The 21,858-nt window shown below is 38.1% G+C and overlaps 1 pseudogene; it reads right to left on the bottom strand.

Annotated features, from left to right (window-relative positions):
• Window positions 1-6,608: 6,608 nt before the first annotated feature.
• LOC113834184 overlaps window positions 6,609-21,858 on the bottom strand; it is a 73,720-nt pseudogene continuing 58,470 nt past the window's right edge.

Genomic DNA, 21,858 nt, shown 5'->3' with positions numbered 1-21,858 from the left:
CTGAGTGGTTGGGAGCTATTGTGCCCCTCCCTTCCTTCTCTTCTCTCGCCTTCACCTGTGGCCTTGTAGAGGAGTATATATGAGAACCCTCCTCACTGTGTTTTACCGTTTACCAACAGTTCCTATGCACACACTAATACTAGCTTTTGAACTTTCCTACCCACTGCTTCCTCCAGTCCTCCAGGGCCTCTGCACAGGAGGAGGCCTTTGAAATCCAGGACTAGAGTTTTTCAATTGGGTTAGTCGCTAAAAGGCAAGTGGATTCAAATATGGCTGACACACCACTCTTCCATTATGTCCCTTTGGCCTGTTAGTTTAGCTTCAGAATGTGGCATTTTGAAGGGTCTCTGCCTCCTCACTAACAGTTGTAGAGGTTGAGACCTGGTGGTTACATCCTAATTCCCTAGGCCCTGCTGGTGCTTTTTGCAGTGTCCTATGCCTTCCTCTCCCCACTGTAGGAAGGAGACTGTGGTTTTGTACTCATAAACTTTGAAACTTTTTAAACACTGGGAGATACATGTGATGGGAGAGGTTAGAAGAAAGAACTGATGTGGGATAAAACAAAGGCAACGGCAGCAGCTGGGTTCGAGTTGGCCATCGCTTAATCTATTCTATTTGTATTAAAGAAAAAATTCCTTGAGTCAAAAAGAAAGAAAGATTATTGAAGTAAAGGTAGAATCAGCACTGACCTATCACTGTCATCTGAATAATGGTCCACATATAAGGGGAACGAAGCATCCTCTATCCCAGTTTCCTCAGCTGTCAAACACAAGCACATAAAAATTTAGCACTGATATCAAAGATCCCCCTAGTCTCCAGACTTTTGCTGTTTTATAGATGTTGATTTTTTTCACTTAAAAAAAAATCTTTCCTTCATCTTTATTATTAAGATCAACATCCAACTCTCTTACCACGATGAGCAAGATAAATGCAGGCAGCATCATTACTGTCATATTCACTGAAGAGATGCAACATGGTTATCTACATGTCAACATCAGTTTCACAAAAGCACAGAAGGATTAGAGTTGGGTAGTTATTCTCAAAGCAGACTTCTGGTCTTATGGGGTAAGAACAGGAAGAAAAACAAGTCAAGGGACAATAGGATGGCGATTTCAGGAACCATGTTCTCAACATATTCCAGAGTAGTAAATCAAAGAAGTCGGGGCCATTTCCTCATTGGAATCACTGATCCTTTCTTTAAGATCCAGCCCCCTACAGGAGCCAGGGTCACTCCCACAGGTATTCAAACCCAAGCAGGAAATTGTCACCAGGTGGCGCCAAACTTCAGCTAAGGTTGAGCTGAATTTGAGTCGTGTGTGTGTGTGTGTGTGTGTGTGTGTGTGTGTGTGTGTGTGTGTGTGTGTGTGTTTCTCAGTTCTCTAGGTCGTTTTTGGAGATTTTAAAATTTTTTTTATTTTGTTATCTGTCACATTATGAGCAAATGTTGAAAGTATTGACAACTCCTCTTGGGTCCAGTAGGGTAAAATTGAGAAAGTTCAGTGTTGTTCAAATAAGCCTTTCTACTATTTTTTTTTTTTTTTGTCTTGTTTTCTTCTGAGCACTCACATTCATTCACTTGGAAAGACCAACTATTTGTTAAGTTTCCATCTCCCCATGCCTTTGCCAATCCTCTTCTTTTGTCTGGGATGCATTTCCGGCCACAGTCTTTGTGTTCTAGATCTAATTAAAAGCTTTTTCTCTGGAAAAGGTCAAACCTGTAGTCATCGACCCCCGGAAGTGTCACCTTCTGTGAACCTCCTTGGATCACTTCCACCTTTTCAAAAGGCAAAGTTAATAGTCTGTGTTTTCTAGTCTTCCAAAGCACTTTGCTCATGTTTGTTATAGTTATCACATTAAGATTTCTTCATTGCATTTGTCAGTTCTCTACTTAGTAGGAAGGCCATCCAAGCATAGGAACAAGCCAGACTCTCCCTCTTTGCATCATCATTGACTGATGTCACACTCATCTCACACTATGCCTTTCAACATCGGAAGTGGTAGTCTAAGAGAATATGTATGTTCAACGTCTAAGATGCAGTAAATTTAAATAAATGAAAGCAGGTAGGCACCAAAAGAAGATAAAGATCATCTTCCTATAAAGGAAATGATGTTTTGCAAATATGGATGAGCACTGTGTTCTTTGTATTGTCTGACTGCACCCTAGCAAAATATTCGTAAGTGTTACAACATGTTCATATACTAATGGTTCACAATGGTGTGTGTGTGTGTGTGTGTGTGTGTGTGTTCTGTTTAGATGTGGGAGACTAATAGGACAAAATAGTTATGTTTGAAAAATAATATTTCTCTCTTAAGTGATGGTCTTCACATATGAGGGAATAACTTGTAAGTATTTCTGGATCTATATTCCTCCTAGTTCTCTTATCTACATAGAGTATCATTAAATAACAACTGGTATACAGTTTTTCATTGACACCTAAAATACTGCAGTTAAGGTCCAGATCAAGATGCAGTTTATTTAATGAGCCAATAAGGACTATAATCCTGACTTTGAGTTTTACAGGTAGGGAAACATAATATAGAAACTTTAGGTGAACCTCGTGCTAATTACTGGCAAAATAGTAAACAGAATCCCACTCTTTCCACTGTTGATGAGTGGCTCTGACACACAGAGTAACAGGTCATCTTGATTTACTCACTTTATGAGATTCGTTAACAAATATGAAAAATAGAGGAAAAAAAAAAACCAAGTGGCACATATGATTATAAACCATAAACTGAAAAAATCCGTTCACAGGAATGCAAGCTGAACTTATAATTCCACATCAGTGCCTTGGTTCTTAGACCTCCACTATGCTCCTGTGAAATGCTTTGGAGATGCTCTCAAATCCCTTCTGCTTTTGATCTGGTCTGGGATCCTATTTTGGCAGTTAGAGGACTTGGAGTATCCCACGGGGACTGTTTGCTTTCTTATCTAATCTTTAGTGCATCTAGCAGCAAAACAGGCCACTTGGTGATATCACACTGCCAGAAGAAGGTTGTCTGAGGATACACCACTCCTGTCGCTTTTAGTATGCAGTTGGGTAAATAACTGGAGGCATCTCCAGCAATTGACTGCACTGTGTATTTATAATCTCTCTGCAGCTCCATTTTACATCACTCCTGTAATGATAGAGTCCAGCTCAGGATCCAACAAGTGAATAGGATTGGCCTTCTGTTTGGGCAGCACAAATTAAGAAGCCTAACAAAAGCAAACTCAATGTTTTTTTGTTTTGTTTTGTTTTTTAATTCTCCACTACCTCCTCACTTGTGAAGAAATACTTGGCACAGTTCACTTGGCCCAAACTTTTCACCTGTTTCTTCTTTTCTCATTGCCTTAGTCCCTTGTAAAAGTCACTCTAAAGCAAAAAGACCCATTGCCATGCTGTATCCCCCTTTGTTCACACATGAGTTGTTTGATTAAAGCTTCAGACCCCACTAGCCTGTGTTAAATAAGCATTAAAGTACCCATGAGGCCCCTAATTTGTAAAAGGGCTGATACCAATTTGGGAACTGGTGGGTTCCCTGGGTTACTTCAAACAGGAGTTCCTTCTTGGCAGGCTCAGCCACCTGCTAACAAACCAGAAACACTCAGTAGGATGCAAGCAATGCTCAGAAAGAAAATTAATTTGTCGTCTATGCCAGAAGCTTTAGAGACCATTGCACAATCTCAAGAAAGGAGGAATGAAGCAGTGGGTAGACACTGATGGCTGCAGGAGCACCTGGCTCCAATAACAAACCAGAGCATTTTCAATTGAAGGAAATGTGGACATGGCAGAAGAACAATGGCTTGATTTACCTTTGGTCAATGGACAAATTATAATGCTCTATGGTGCTGCAGAACAGTTTGATGCCAGTCTCATGTGCTCACTGACCCCCCCCCCCCCGCTGGGAGGGCAGCAGGTATCCCAGGGACAAGGTAGAGGTGTCTTCTGAGTCTTCTTGTCACAGTTCAGGGGTGATCCCAGATACAGATGCTCAGCCAGGATTAATTTAGGGTTAGGTTTCTGCCAATCACTGGTAACACAAAGTGAGAAACCCCATAACCTCTGTATACAAGGAAGGATAATCCATCTAAAGGGCTGTATAGTCTTCTGAGAGTAGTCATTTAAAATGCGGATGAAATGCCCATATCTTTATGGCATCACAGAGAAAACAGAATGTAGACAGCAGCCTTTCTTTATTGAGCAAAAAGTCCTTGCTGCTTTCAGATGAGTCTTTGTCAAATTAGATGGATTTCAAATAACTGAGACTATAATGTCAAATTTCTTTAATTTCTCAATGATTGGTTTAAGTTTCTGTCAGCCCTCTGTTATAAGTGTTTTCAAGCATTTGTTGAAAATGGTCTTCAGTTACATGCTTCAGGGACACATAGACACAGAAAAATTTCAGCACACGTAAAGTCCCTTGCCCCAGCACCTTTTCCAACCCAGGGGTGTGCACTTGTATGATCAAGTACATCTGTTCTTTATAGGCAGAACCACATCTTTTTTTTTCTCTCTCTAAATTTGGTTTACTGATCAAAACTTATTGTTATATCTTTGGCTTCTTTGAGTATACGGATGCTGGTGGTACATGTATGTGTATGTAGTATATGAGTTCTTTAGGGTTGGGGCAGAGGTTGAGGTCTGTTACTCACCAGCACACCCAAGGTCTGCATCTCCTGCACACTGGGTTTGTAGACAATACTCCTAACTTTTGAAATATTTGATGGGATTCTGGACTTGGGTCCTCATGCTTGTATGCTAAGCATGTTACCAAGTGCACTATCTCCCTGGTCTCTTTATTTATGTTTTAGCATTAGTTCTTTTGTATAAAATTAATTCATGTTTATATCTTCTTGCAATTAATATAATATAGAAAACTATCCATTCAAGCACTTATCTATGGAAGATAATGTCTTAAACTTGTAATCCCCTCTGTTTCTGGTGTAACTCATATTTGTCATTGGCCAGGAAATGAAGAAAAATTATAACTTAATATATGAGAAAGATAAAATGGGGGAAACTAAGGGATTGGGGAATGTAAACATAAGGCAGGATAAGTCATGAAGGAGAACATTTTTCTCACTCAATGAATAACTTAATTTTCAGGACACATGGCAGTCTGCTGTCCCAGTGAACAGGCCTTCTGATATTAACTCCTTATATGATTTTTAGTTCTGTTTCTGCTTAGGTATCTTCAGTGAGCTAATGGCTTGAAGATAACTACCCTATTTTCCAGAGCAGCAAATCTTAGTCCATAGATACAGTTATATTATGTTCAATATATCTACCCATATTTTACCTGTTTCTTGCTATTATCTTCTATATCAGTGTAACATAGATCTCATACTTCTTTGATATGTTTCTTCAAGTAGATTCAAATCCAAATTTCATGTTCCCTCTAAACTATTTCTACATATTTCAAATATATTTGGATCTTTTTAACTCTTGGAAAATGTTTTAATGAGTTCTAAATAGACTACTTGATATGAGTTAGCAACTATATTTTGGTAGTAATAAATAATGTATGTCATCAAAAGAGATGAAATTTTCTGTGGGTGTCAAACGTATTGAAAATGGATAATGTTAGAGGCTTTCTGGCTAACGACACAGGTCTTCTCACTCAACTTGTTAAAGTCTTTACTTATATACACCTGCTTGCATTTATTGTGGGACGACCACAGACAAACGATTAAACTTGAGATGTTTCAGGCAAACTATGCTGGTTCTTACTGTAAAAAAAAAGGGACATTTCTGAGTCATTGCAGTCTTGGAATGTAATACCAAACAAATGAGAACCAGACCACAAATAGTGGGGCCAAGTACATCATTACTGAGTGAGTAATGTGAACAACTTGCATAAACTGTGGCCGAAACTGAGTTTTTAGCAGACAACCATAACCTTTGATTGCACCAAGAACAGTTAAAAGCCCTTTAATCTGCATGGTGTTCTTCAGGAAAGAAAAATTCATCAATCCAATTCATAATCTCAGAGATCTGTGATTCTTCAATAGGAGTCAACCCTCCTTTTCAGATTTTTTTCCTAGTTAGCAACAAAAGCTATCATAGAAAATTAGTTGAGGCCCATGTATGTTTCTTCTATCTGTCAAAAGAGGGGAGGCATGTAACAGGTAACAGGGCCTGCCCCTTCCTTCCCAGTGCCAGGTGATGGACTCCTCCAAGTGTTAGATAACAGAACACTGTATGTTTTACTTTTGAGTCGTTGTGTGATAGACTATGTTCTCAACTTTTAGGATTTCATTTACGTCAAGATCATTTCTTAATTCTGATGAGTCACGTGTGCCGAAATCCCATTTCCTTGGGGTCTTTCAGCTTCTTCCAATAAGCAAAAGGCCAAAACGTTTTTCTCTAGAACACATCCCTCTGCTTTAGCTTCCCAACCACCATGCATAGATTTGTTTTTCCTTTTGGGCAGTCTGTGCTTTGCAAGCAAACTATATTAAAAGCATCTTCTGTGGCAAAGAATAAAACTCTTTCCTGCTTGGTTGCATACACTTTCGTATTCCCTGACAGCTACTTGCTAAGGATTCCATAATTTATTTTGTTATTTTTTTTTGGCTGTCCACAATTGTTTACTGGGTATGAATTTTACAAACATTGCATGCATTAGCGGTAATGGTGGTGCTGCAGTGTGTAGTGCCTTCTCCAGGCCGCAGGGCAAGAGCCACTTACAATATGGAGGAACTTGGGGCCCTTTCCAAAGCGCTCTTGAGGCTAGTAGACCTCAGACCACACATCTCTCTGTGTTTGTGGATTGGTTTGGTAATCCCCTGGGTTCCAGGATTTCTTCTGATAGCTTTATGGAAGGGATCAATGAGGATAACCTCAAAAAATGTATGTGGGATCTTTACCAACCCAGTAAAACTGCAGGACTCTCCAAGTTCCCCAGTGGCGTTCAGCTCTCTACTCAGCAGCCGACTGAAGGCTTTGGGCAAACTATAGCTGGTTGACACCATGATGGACAGGCTTACTGTGAGTTGAACCCTGAGGAAATGGGTGTTTGCGACACCAGGCAGACACGAATCCTGTATATGACATAACTTTGTTTTTCCTTGTACTCCACCGCTCCTGTTTCATCAGTCCGGGTGGTACAGGGAACTCTTTGCTGTACAGAGAGCTGACAGTATTGGCAGCAGGGGACCCCAAAAGAAAGCACATCAAGTCGGACTTTTCTTTCTCCATAGCTCCTGGATGTATTGATATGCACCAATCTTGGCTCACCTGATAGCTGCCGCCAGAGGAAAGGGAGAAAGCATTCTACATACATGTATTTTTATCTTGAAAAAAATGTCATATATTATTTACTACCTAAATAAATATTTATGTTCGAAGTACTGATATATTCAGAACACCTGTGTATGTACTAAGCATCACTAAAACCTGTCTTCTAGTTGGGATGGGTTTAATATTTCGGATACCATATTTATCTTAATTCATGTTTGAATGAGAATGTAATTTAGCTCTATGATGTTTAGAAAGAAGTTTCCTCTAAAGAAAGAAAGTTAGCAATTTTCTTGAGTAGCATCTAATATGTTTTAAAATGAAATTTGTATATTCTTTTTGACTCTCTCCTTGTTAAATGCATTTTTCCACTGCTGTTATGGGAACTATGCATCTACTCCAGACTCTGCCTCTCCAGAGAAGAATCTTGATTTTAATAAGCTTGATGTTAATAAGGCAATCTGTAGACACATTTATATGTAATCAATCTATTTGCTCAATATCTAACACTGAAATGATTAAAGTAAATTATTCTGACCTGGTAACTCCTATTACCCTGGCCAACTTACCTAATTTTTAAAAGCTCAATCCTTCCCAATGTTAAGGTCCCTCTGTTCTCAACTCTTGAAGAAGAAACAAACAGAACTCAACATAATTTCAATATCCATGAATGGAATCTTTAAAATAGTTTTCGTTTTTATGACTTGACTTTCTGATTTACAGTTTGTCTTGCTCTATCCTCACTGGTAATTATATATTAGTCTGCAATTTATTTAAAACAGAGCATCTAGATTGGCAGAATGGCTCAGTGGGCAACACTGCCTCTTGCCAAGCCTGATGACCTGAGTTTCTTTCACACACAATGGAAGGAGAAAACCAACAACTCAAAGTTGTCCTCCAATCTCTGCACTTCAGCTGTGGAGCATATAAGTAAGTCTACACACGCAAATTCACCTCCACATCAATAAATAAATGTAATTTAAAATTAACAACATTCTTATCTTTTAAGTGGTCCCTTTCTTTAATCATTGCCATAAAATACATGACTTAACAACTTAAGGAAAGTAGGGCTTCAGGCTCATGGCTCCAGAGATTTTATTCTAGCATGGTGTGAAGGGCCTGATGGTGGACAGCATCTTACATCATGTCGGTTAGGATTTAGAGAGAGAATTTGAGCATAAGTCTTTTCTTTAGTCCTTCAATCACATCAGAGCCCTTAGCCTATGGGATAGTATTACTCATATCCAGGATGGATTTACCAGTTACTTAATCCTCCCAGGAACAATCTCAAAGACACATGCAGTGGTGTTTTCTAACATGCTTTTGGGAATTTTTAATCTACTCAATTTCCAATCTGTATCAACCATCAAAGCTGTAACATCAGTCTTTAACATCCTAGTCATCACCAATATTTTATCTCTGGTTTTTAAACTTTAGCAGACCCTCTAGAGGCTGCAATCCATCTGATTTTCATCCCCCCCCATTCTTCTAATCACAGGTAACTTTTCTCCTTACTTGGCCTGTTTTCTATTGTCAATCAATAATCGCTCTTTTTCACCCATCTTCAAAGCATTTCACTTTGAAATGTCTTGTATTGTTAGTCTCACATTACCAATGTTTTTTTTTGTAATTGGCTAAGCCAAACTCCCCATCTATTTGTGCATCAGTATAGCTGTAGGAAAAAGAAAATAAAAAGAAAAGAATCATTTTGCTGACCAAATTTTAAAGATCACCAACTTTCCATGAAAGTCTGGATTGCCTGATAATTCCATTTTGTGTTCTTTTCTAGAACTAATTTTCTTCCATTCCTTCTCTACCCAAATCTATAAATAATAGCCACTACACATTTTTTTTTTCTTCCAGTGCTCATGTGTTCCTGTTCTGACTCCTAGTTGATGACTTCACTTCTTACTTCTAGATTGAGTCTAGAACCAATGAGAAGAGGTCTCTTCCATTTGCAAGTATATTTACTTTCCAACAAATTGGGGCTTGCTTTCCAATTAGAATTCGAGAGTAGTACTACTAGAAAATGAGATTCTTTTACTAAAAATGTTACCTCTGCAGCATCTCCTTTCTCCACTGTCTCTCATTATAAATTAGTACCCATGTTTTAAAGCTACTGTTGTGTTGCTAGCCTCCCATTTGTTGAAAGTCTGTTTTAAAGAGTTACCTATATTTGCTTCCAACTTTGTTTTTGTTACATCCATAGCAATGATCGATGCTTATGCTTTTTTCCTCCCTACTAAAATTTTGTGGGTTTTTTTTTGTCAAAGTCTTCAATGATCTCTCTAATTATACACTATTTATCAATGTTCGACTGCATTTGCTTGATCTATCAGTGGTGTTGGGTAAAAATCTTCCTGCTATTTCTTGAAGCCACTCTTTAAAGACATTTCAGGGTACCACTTTCCCCTGTGTTGCATACTTATTGTTTTTTTCTCATCCAGTCTGCGTTTTACTTGTTCCTTTTTCTTTTTTTGTGCCTTTAAATCTGGTGTCTTTCAGAGCTCAGTCCCTGACCCTATATTTTCTGTTTTTTCCTCTTGACAGTATCTTTCATTTTTAATTTTCTATCTTCAGTCCTGACTCCTCTTATATGCAGCTGTCTACTCCACTTCTCCAGGTTGGTGCTGAACAGTACATTCAAACTTAGTACACACACACACACACACACACACACACACACACACACACACACACACACACTCTAAGCATTCTTCAACCTACAGCTTTCCACATTCCATTAGATGGCAATTACACTTGTTGAGCTCCCAAATTAGATTAAGTCACTATTGGCTTCCTCACCAGCAAGTCCTGTCAGCACTATTTTCAAAAGGTACCCTAATTCTGACTTCTTTTTACTGTTATGTATGGTCTTCTTTCAACTCTCCAGTTTCTCATGTGCCATGGCAAAGGCTCCTGCCTACATTACCTTTGTCTGCCCTTGTTAACACACCTTCCAGTTTCTCAATAATAGCCAAAGATATTCTATAATCATGTTGAAATTAATTTCTCTACTCTTCAAAAACCTCCAAGGTGCATACCACACTCAAAATTAAAGCCATTCTCATTGCAATGGCCACACATTATCTACATCTGATTTTTTCCCCACACAATTTCTACAGCTTCCTTTGGTTATTCATTCTAACTTAGCTACAGAAGTGCCTACCATAGGGCTTGGGCACCTCCTGCTTTTTCTCTAGAAATATTTTTCTTCCCAATTCTTTGAATGCTTTGATATCTCTATTTGCTTAATTACTTTCCATCGACTTCATCACACAGATATCCAATCTCTTCTTATTACCTCTATTAACAGAGTTCAACCCTTACAAGAAAAAGAATATGAGGAAATTTTGCTCATTGTTGTATCTCTGTGCTTGCTTAGCGTTAAGACACTTTACTTGTACTAAACATGTCTTTAGACTGTCTGATTGGATGGATATATGAGTTTTTATTAACACTTTCGAACAAGTACATTACAATATCATCTCAAATGATGGGATACTTAAAGACTTCTTTCTTTATGGTCTCTTGAGTATAATTATTTAATGCTCTTTTGTAAGACTCAGCAGAGATGAGCCATAGAGATCACTATTTTTATTCAGACTCTCATGTGAATTGCACATTACTGTGTCATGAAAAAAATCCTGTCATTAATATAATTAGGGATTTTTACAAGAACCTCACAAATAGCCTTTTACCCAATGGGTACTTATTAAATACTTGAGCAGTGACTGACTACAGTAATTGAATCCACTTGAAATTATTTATTTTTTATCTTGATCATTTATCCTCCAGTTTGACAGCAAGGCAAGGCCATTGTAATTTGTTTTTGGTTGTTATATACAAGTGTAGTGCCCCCTAGAGATCCCACATATATGCTAATTGATGATAAAGTGGATAGTGCTCTTTCTGGCATCTGTTATAGATTTTCAAAGAAATCTCCCTAGTATATTATCATAGAATTTATTAAATCTAGAAACATTTCCAAAACATATGTTTATAGTTTTGTATTTTGAACTGTTCCAAGAATGAATTCTCCTCACTGGTGTTCCAGCCTCCTGCCTATCTCCCCTCTAAACTATCTTTCATAAACGCTGAATTACAATTCCTCATCACAGCTCTAATCAGTCCATTTTCTTCTGGAATACTGATGCTGATTTCCTACTTAATTCCAATTACAGTTCAAAATTATGAACATACATGTGAAAAGACAGACCCAGTGTCCACTTTATAGCTTCTGTTCAATTATTGCATAAAGTATTTTATGAACTACTTGGTTAGCATGGGGTATCAATTGTTTTCCAGTGAAAACAGAATAACTAGAATTTAGGTGAAATTAAAATTGCTTAGTAAACATGGAATTGGCTTGAATTCAAGATTTTTTGTAGACTTTAAAATTCTAAATGTGAATGCCTGAAATGTTTTGACTATAAAACTATATATTTTTTAAAAGAAGTAGTTATATTTTACACAATTATAGAATTCTTTTGCAGCATAGTTTGCAACATGCTAACTACAACTTTACTCTCATATATTGCCAGCCATTAGAAGGTTCTTACCACTTAACTGAATGGCCCCAGTCCTTGACATTTTCTATACATTTTGGTGTTTCTAAGAGCACATACAATGTACCCCTGTTTAGAATATTCCAGTGACAGTATCTATTTAACTTATTACAGTTCTTTAATATTTTGGCCATGTAAGCATGAAAGTCATTCCTATACTCTCAATAAACATAGCACTACCTCATACCAGAGATTTACCTCATGATATTAATGTAATAGTTTTAGATATCCTTTATTTCCTTTTCTACCTTCATCAAAATGATAACAGAGAATGTGATTTATTCATTATTACATATCTAATGCCAAATAATAAAATAATATTACAACAGTGAGAGTTACACTTATCTATATGGATGAGCATTTGGAATACAGTAGAATACAGTTAGAAATTGTACTGGCTCAGGAAAGTAGGTTTTCCTTTAGGGCCTACGAGTTTAACAGCCTTACATGTACTTAGATAGATGTACAGTCCCAGACATGAGTGCTCCCTCGCAACTGAGTGGGTTTTAAGTTCAATTAAACAGCTGGGTTAGAGTAAAAGCATAAGTACCACTATTGCACACTTGGCAGTATCTTGCCATGTATTGCTGTGGTTCAGAAGATTTACATCTGGATTGAGCTATTGATTGCTGTTGTATCTTGGCATTTTGCATAACATCTATTGCTACTATAAGAGCTAGTTTTCAGAGAGGAGGCTTCTGGGTCATTTCTTGCTAAATTCTTCCAAATCCTGAGTACAGAATGTGTTTATCTTCAGATACAGGGTCTTATCTTTCTTTTAAAGCACACATTACAGATATTAGCAAAAGATCTCTAATTATTGAAAATGTTTTGAAATGTCTTAGAAGATTTACACAAACTTGTATTCCTAGTAATCTAAGGAACTTGTAGATTTTCATTGCTTTGGTTGTAGTGAGCCCTAAGATGACTTTGCAGATGGCAGTGGAGATAGAAGCAAGTTATACCTAAAGAAATCTTTCTTTTTGATTTCCAGAGCTTTGATAAGTTGAAATACGAATAAAAGAGAGTCCCTACCTACATTTCTTCTCGACCTATCACTGGGTGGCAGGAGTGACTGTCAATGTGCCTAAACTAAGAACATTTTTCCTGGAATTATATTTTGCTAACATTTATGAATAATCCTGTATTTTATAATATGCGACATTAAAAAATCAGTTACTTATACTCTCATTAAGAAACTCATGATATAATTGAGTAGGTAGGATCAATCTTCACATAACTATAAAGAAACATGACAGTAGAAAACCAGAATTTTGAATAGCACAAAAATGTTTAAAAATGCATGAGAATTTCTTCCATGTGGGGTCTTCTGGGAGGTCTGTGTGGAAGAACATGTAACCCAGACTTTGATTCAGAGTCATTATAGAAATTTGAAGGCTGAAAAGGGAATTCAAATGCACTGAAGGGACACGGGTGCATAGATAGCAACGAGGACATTCAGGAAAGAGTCCTATAATCCAGTTCAAGTGAAGAGTGTGGTTTAGGTTGGGTCATAGAAATACATCAGATTGGGAGATGTTTTTTATTAACAGTGATTTCAGTTTCAAATGTCAAACTAAGCTTGCTCTGAAAAAGAATAGAATAGAATAGAAAAAAGAAAATAAAAACAGAAAAGCAGAAGCCACTGAAGGCGCAAGATAATTTCATCTCAAGAGTGGATACCAGAGTCTGCCTTGTTGGAATTCTGAAGTAGGTTGCAGGAGGAATAAATGATAAAATTAACTTTTTAAAGTAGAGATATAAGACAATTAATATAGGCACAGGGAAAAGGAAGTGGTAGCTGAAAGTATTTCTCCATGTTTGTCTTTTTTATTAATAGTAGAGATACTGACTTTATAAAAACATGAATTTAAATCTTATGTTGAGAATATAAAAATGATGACTAGTCTTTTAGAGGCTTATCAATAGAATAAGATCTAGTGAATATAATGGATATTGTGAAAGGGTTGAAAGGCAAATTTGAAATATGTCAAGTCATCATAAGTTAGAAAAGAAAGTTAAAATTCATCACAAACCACACTGTCCCTAAAACACTAAATTTCCTAAGTTATGGATTAAATTGTTTGAGAAACTTAAGAAGTCTGTGTACATTTTATGAGTCATATATAAAATCTCAATATAGAAATGTTGGAAATTAAATATTTTCATTTGCAGAAGCATTATCGTTTCTATGTTAGAACCTGGTATAACATGGTTTCTGAGTGGCCATTCTAAGTGTATAGAAGTTTACTGAGATGTAGAGACTTTCAGTGTGGCAAATTTGACTGTGTGGTGCTTTTTATTTGAAAGTTATTTTATAATAAAATGTTTTTATTTAAAACATAAAATAAATATAAACCATCATAGCCTTTTAGCTTTGAAACTATATTGATCTCAATATTTATATTCATGCTAGTGTTGCTATAGGTTTCTAACTTAAACATTACTTCTGCAAGATGACATCCTGAACTTACATTATCCATGAACATGCATTAAGTGACAGTGTACTTTAGAACTTCTGTTTTATTTCTTCTTACACATAGATAATACTAATAAGAATGATAATTTCATCATTATGTGGATTTAATTAAGTCATAAAAATACAACCACTGATTAGAAACAAAAAATTTATTGAGAACCTCAAAGAAATTTTGATTATTTTATATGATTTATATCGCTGGTTTTGCTCTTATTAAAATGAAAATGGGGGTTTAAAAGCAGTTCTTATTACTGCCTTCAAAGTAACAATGATAAATTTATTGTATGCCAATATAAATACCTATTTTAAAACAATTTTTCAAAAACAAAACTAAGTTATTACAACTGTGTTGATTTGCATTTTTGCACAACTTTACTGTGGTGATTAATAGAGGGTGTTGTATTGTTAGTTCCTTGTCATATTGTTTTTCAGTTAGTCTCTGGGAAATTCCACTGGCACTCATGAAATATTGAGAGTGAAAAGGGACATGCTAGTATTCTGAAAAAAGAAAGCTTGTCCTCACAGATCTCCTGACAGGGTATCTGTGGCCAGAACGCTTCCAAGATGCCACTGTGAGAACTGCTAGCATTGAAAAACACAAAAACACTAATATGAAGAAAAAGAAATGTAATGTGAAAAAAAATTGACAAAGAACAGAAAGGGAAAATTTTGTGCAGATGGCAACCCCCCATCAAGAAGGTGTAATTACAGATTTTCACAGATTAACATCAGAAACTTGAACCGTATCAATCAGAATTTGACAGAATTACTTAGAACTTCATAACCACTAGAAGAGATGAAGAACTTGCATAGCAAGCAGTTAAATAATTAATAAGGAAATTGTCTAACAATATAAATATTAAGGTGGTGCTTTCAAGTACACAGGGATATATGCAGATAAAGACAAGGCACAAATTGTGCAGAAACAGGAAAATGACTGAAAAACACGTTGCTTTTGTATTTCAAGTAATATGAAATCAACAATACATGACTACAGTTGATTGACGTGAATAAAAACATAAATAATGGCACTTTCTGACGACCCATCAGAGACCAGGTGAGGGATCCCCTGCTTTTACCCAACTCCTGTCCAAAGCGCCATTCACCCAGATCCCCCCAGGCTTGTCCCTGCTTGAAATAGACACGCCCAGGCAGGGAGGAGCTCCCTGAATCTGGGTACAGGCCACTCTTCCTTCCGTTCCCGGCGACCGATCCACCAGGAGGTGAGTGATCCACCGCTCTTACCCAACTCCCTATGAAGCCCCATCCAACCCGATCTCCCTGGGGCCTGCTCCTGCTTGGGGTTGACCTGCCCAGGCAGTGAGGAACCCCCAGAGCCTGGAAACACCCCACTCTTACTTCCTGTCCCGCCCCCACACACCCGATCCCTATGGAGGCCTAACTCCTTTAGAGTGAGGAGACTATGAGGAGGGGCAAGACCATCCAGAGCTTCGGACATTGAATTCCTGGCCCATATACACTACAGCGTAACAAGAGGAGATAGAGAGATCCTACCTGCACTCACTGGAAAAAGATATGGGAAGAAGACAGAATAAGAACTCGCTCAACAACAGAAAGACCAATATGACACCACCAGAATCTAGGGACTCCACTCCAGCAAGACCTGAAAAGCCCAACATAGTGCATGAAGAAGAGATGGACCTCAAAAATTATCTCAGCAAGATGATAGAGACCTTCAAAGAGGAATCAAGAAAATCCCTTAAAGAAATAGAAGAAAAAGCAAGCAAAAAATTACACGAAATGGAGGAAAAGACAAACCAAAGAATTCAAGAAATAAACAAATCTCTTAAAGAAGCCAAAGAAACCCAAGATAAAACAACCAAACAAGTGAAGTACACTCTTGAAACAGTTCAAAGCATGAAAGCTGAATTAGACACAATAAAGAAAACACAGAATGAGGCGATGCTGGAAATGGAAAGACTGGATAAACGTTCAGGATCTAAAGACGTGAGTATAACTAATAGAATCCAAGAGACAGAAGAGAGAATCTCAGCTATTGAAGTCTCACTGGAGGATATACATTCATCAACCAAAGAAAACCTCAAGTCCAACAAATCCCTAACACAAAATATCCAGGAAATATGGGACACCGTGAAAAGACCAAACCTAAGAATAATAGGTGTAGAAGAAGGTGAAGAAACACTGCTCAAAGGTACAGAAAACATATTCAACAAAATCATAGAAGAAAACTTCCCCAACCTACAGAAAGATATGCCTATGAAAGTACAAGAAGCTTATAGGACACCAAACAGACTGGACCACAAAAAGAAGTCCCCCCGACACATAATAATCAAAACTCCAAATCTACAGAATAAAGAGAAAATATTAAGAGCTGCAAAGGAAAAAGGCCAAGTAACATATAAAGGCAAACCAATTAGAATCACACCCGACTTCTCAATGGAAACTCTGAAAGCCAGAAGGTCTTGGATAGATACCCTACAAGCACTAAGGGAGCATGGATGTCAACCCAGAATACTATACCCAGCAAAACTTTCAATCATTATAGATGGAGAAAACATGATATTCCATGACAAAAACAAATTTAAACAATACATATCCACAAATCCAGCACTACAGAAGGTTCTGGAAGGAAAACTCCAACCCAAAAAACATAACTACATGCACAAAAACACAGGCAATAGATAATCTAATTTTGCCAAACACAAAAAGAAGCAGGAGGGCAAAATCCACACACAATGACACCACCAACAATAAATCCAAAACAAACAAGAACCAATGAACAATGGACATTAATATCCCTAAATGTCAATGGTCTTAACTTACCCATAAAAAGATATAGGCTAACAGAATGGATACGAAGACAGAATCCATCCTTCTGCTGTTTACAAGAAACACACCTCAACTTCAAAGACAGGCAATACCTCAGAGTAAAAGGATGGGAAAAGATTTTCCAATCAAATGGGCTCAAGAAACAAGCTGGTGTAGCAATCCTAATATCTAACAAATTGGACTTTAAACTAAAATCAATCAAAAGAGATGAAGAAGGGCATTTCATACTCATCACAGGAAAAGTCCATCAAGATGAAATCTCAATCCTGAACATCTATGCTCCAAATACGAAGGCACCCACATTTGTGAAAGAAACATTACTAAAGCTCAAACCACACATAAAACCACACACACTTATAGTAGGAGACTTCAACACCCCCCTTACGCCACTAGACAGGACCACCAGACAGAAACTTAACAAAGAAACAAAGGATCTGAAAGAAGTTATGACCCAACTGGGGTTAACGGATATCTATAGAGCATTCCATCCAAACTCAAAAGAATATACCTTTTTCTCAGCACCACATGGCACCTTCTCTAAAATTGACCACATAGTAGGCAACAAAGCAAACCTCCATAGTTACAAAAGAATTGAAATAACCCCCTGTATCTTATCAGACCACCATGCATTAAAGCTAGAATTCAGCAACAATACAAATGGCAGAAAACCTGCAAACTTTTGGAAAATGAATAACACCCAATTGCACCATTCCTGGGTTGAGGAAGAAATAAAAAACAAATTAAAGACTTCCTAGAATCTAATGAGAATGCAGACACAACATACCCAAACTTATGGGACACTCTGAAAGCAGTGCTAAGAGGGAAGTTCATAGCACTAAGTGCCCACATGAAGAAACTAGAGAAAAGTCACATTAGAGAACTGACAGAACAACTGAAAGCACTAGAGCAAAATGAAGCAAACTCACCAAGGAGGAGTAGACACCAGGAAATAATCAACCTGAGAGCTGAAATCAATAAAGTAGAAACTAGGAATACATTACAAAGAATCAATGAAACAAAGATTTGGTTCTTTAAGAAGATCAACAAGATAGACAAACCGGTAGCCAAACTAACCAAAAGGCAGAGAGAGAGCATGCTAATTAACAAAATCAGAAACGAAAAGGGGGATATAACAACGGACACTGTGGAAAGCAGGAGAATCTTTAGGTCATACTTTGAAAATCTGTACTCCACAAAATTCGAAAATCTAATGGAAATGGACAGTTTCCTGGATAAATATCACTTACCAAAATTAAACCAAGATCAGATAAACAGTTTAAATCGACCCATAACCCCTAATGAAATAGAAGCAGTCATCAAAAGCCTCCCAACCAAAAAAAGCCCAGGTCCAGATGGCTTCACTGCAGAATTCTACCAGAAATTCAAACAAGAGCTGATACCAGTACTCCTCAAACTGTTCCGCACAATAGAAGCAGATGGGATATTGCCAAACTCTTTCCACCACGAGGCTAAATCACTTTGATACCCAAGCCACACAAAGATAAGACTAAGAAAGAGAACTACAGATCGATATCCCTCATGAACATCGATGCTAAAATATTCAATAAAATATTGGCTAATCGAATCCAAGAACATATCAGAAAAATCATCCACCATGATCAAGTAGGCTTCATCCCAGGGATGCAAGGATGGTTCAACATACGAAAAACCATCAATGTAATCCACCATATAAACAAACTGAAAAAGAAAAACCACATGATCATCTCACTAGATGCTGAAAAAGCCTTTGACAAAATCCAACATCCCTTCATGATAAAGATCTTGGAGAGAACAGGAATAACAGGAACATATCTAAAAATGATAAACGCAATATATACCAAACCAATAGCGAACATCAAACTAAATGGAGAGAAACTGGAAGCTTTTCCTCTAAAATCAGGAACAAGACAAGGCTGTCCACTCTCTCCATACCTCTTCAATATTGTACTTGAAGTTCTAGCTAGAGCAATAAGACAAGAAAAGGGGATCAAAGTGATACAAATTGGAAAGGACAAAGTCAAACTTTCACTATTTGCAGATGACACGATAGTCTACATAAGTGACCCGTAAAACTCTACCAGGAAACTCCTACAGCTGATAAACACCTTCAGCAAGGTAGCAGGATACAAAATTAACTCAAAAAAATCTGTAGCCCTACTGTATACAGATGATAAACTCAATGAGAAAGAAATCATGGAAACATCACCTTTCACAATATCCACAAGCAACATAAATATCTGGGGGTAACACTAACCAAAAAAGTGAAAGACCTGTACAATAAGAACTTTGAGACTTTAAAGAAAGAAATTAAAGAAGATACCAGAAAGTGGAAAGATCTCCCATGCTCTTGGATAGGCAGAATTAACATAGTAAAAATGGCAATCCTACCAAAAGCAATCTACAGATTCAACGCAATCCCCATCAAAATCCCAACACAGTTTTTCACAGACACTGAAAGAACAATACTCAACTTTATATGGAAAAATAAAAAAACCCAGCCAAAACAACTCTTTACAATAAAAGATCTTCTGGAGGCATCACCATCCCTGACTTCAAGCTCTACTATAGAGCCATAGTTCTGAAAACAGCTTGTTATTGACACAAGAATAGACAGACCAATGGAATCGACTTGAAGACCCTGATATTAACCCATGCACCTATGAACACCTTATTTTTGACAAAGGTGCTAAATCTATACACTGAAAAAAGATAGCATCTTCAACAAATGGTGCTGGCACAATTGGATTCGGACATGCAGAAAATTGCAGATTGATCCATACCTGTCACCATGCACGAAACTTAAGTGCAAATGGATCAAAGATCTCTCCATAAATCCAGCCACACTGAATCTTCTAGAAGAGAAAGTGGGAATAACCCTTGAACAAATTGGCACAGGAGAACGATTCCTGAACATCACGCCAGAAGCACAGACACTGAGGTCTGCAATCAATAAATGGGACCTCCTGAAACTGAGAAGCTTCTGTAAGGCAAAGGACACAGTCAGTAAGACAAAACGACCACCCACAGAATGGGAAAAGATCTTCACCAGCCCCACATCTGACAGAGGACTGATTTCCAAAATATACAAGGAGCTCAAGAAGCTAGCCACCAAAACACCATACAATGAAATTAAAAAGTGGGGTGCAGAACTAAACAGAGATTTTTCAACAGAGGAATCTGAAATGGCTGAAAGACACTTAAGAAAGTGCTCAAAATCCTTGGCCATCAGAGAAATGCAACTCAAAACAACTCTGAGATACCACCTCACACCTGTCAGAATGGCTAAAATCAAAAATACCAATGACAACCTATGCTGGAGAGGATGAGGAGAAGAAGGAACACTCCTCCATTGCTGGTGGGAGTGTGAACTTGGAAGACCATTCTGGAAATCAGTATGGCGATTGCTCAGAAAAATGGGAATCAATCTACCTCAAGATCCAGCTATTCCTCTCTTGGATATATACACAAATAGTGCATGTTCATACAACAAGGACATATGTTCAACCATGTTCATAGCAGCATTGTTTGTAATAGCCAGAACCTGGAAGCAACCTAGATGCCCCTCAACTGAAGAATGGATAGAGAAAATGTGGTACATTTATACAATGGAGTACTACTCAGCAGAAAAATGCAATGGAATCTTGAAATTCGCAGGCAAATGGATGGAACTAGAAGAAACCATCCTGAGTGAGGTAACCCAATCACAAAAAGACAAACATGGTATGTACTCACTCATATATGATTTTTAGACATAGAGCAAAGGTTTACCAGCCTATAATCCTCTTCCCCAAAGAAACTAGAAATCATGAAGGACTCTAAGGGATAAATAGACCCCAGGAATGGGAAGTGGCATGAACTCCTGAGCTAATTGAGAGCATGAGGGTAAGGAAGTGGGTGCTGCCACAATAAGAGCACAAGAAGAAGAGTAGAGGAGAAGAAATGGAGGAGCAGAGATATTGAGTTGGGGGAAGAATAGAGGAGAGAGAGCAGGATGAGAGATACCATATCAGAGGGAGCCACTATAGGTCCGAGAAGAGATCTGGAACTAGGGAGATCTCCAGAGACCTACAAGGGTGACACGATCTGACAGTCCGTGCAGTGGAGGAGAGGATGGCCTAGAAACCCTTCCCCTAGAATGAGATCGATGACTACTCTCTATGCTATCCTAGAGTCCTCATCCAGTGGCTGATGGAAGCAGAGACAGACATCCACAGAAATACACTGAGCTGAAATCTGGAACCTAGTTGAAGAGAGGGAGGAATGAAGAACGAAGGGGTCTGTACCAGGTTGGAGAAACCCACAGAAACAGTTGGCCTGAAAAAGGGAAAGCATATCGACCCCAGACGCTCTTTGGGAGGCCAGTACGGGACTGATCCAGCCCCCTGATCATGGATTCCAATGGGGAGGCCCCTGCACTCCTGGGAGCCTCCGGAGGTGGACTGGCCCTGGTGTGTGTGTGTGGGACTTTGGAAACCCATCCCATTTGAAGGGATGTGCTCTGTCCCTGGACACATGGGGAGGGGCCTAGGCCCAGCACAGGAAGATTGGTGGACTTGGTGGAGCCCCTGTTGGGGGCCCTACCCTGCCTGGGGAGTGGTGGGTGGATGGGGTGCGGGGTAGGTTGGAGGTGGGGGAGAAGGAATGGAGGGGAGGGGAGGGAGAGGGAGAGGGGACTTACATGTGAAACAAGCCTGTTCCCTAACTTGAATTAATAATAATAATAATAATAATAATAATAAACATAAATAATTATGGTATAGTAAGAGAATCTCAACAA

Source organism: Cricetulus griseus, chromosome 2 (assembly GCF_003668045.3).
Source record: "Cricetulus griseus strain 17A/GY chromosome 2, alternate assembly CriGri-PICRH-1.0, whole genome shotgun sequence".
In the NCBI taxonomy this organism is placed as follows: domain Eukaryota; kingdom Metazoa; phylum Chordata; class Mammalia; order Rodentia; family Cricetidae; genus Cricetulus; species Cricetulus griseus.
This window is presented reverse-complemented; position numbering and strand designations above follow the sequence as displayed.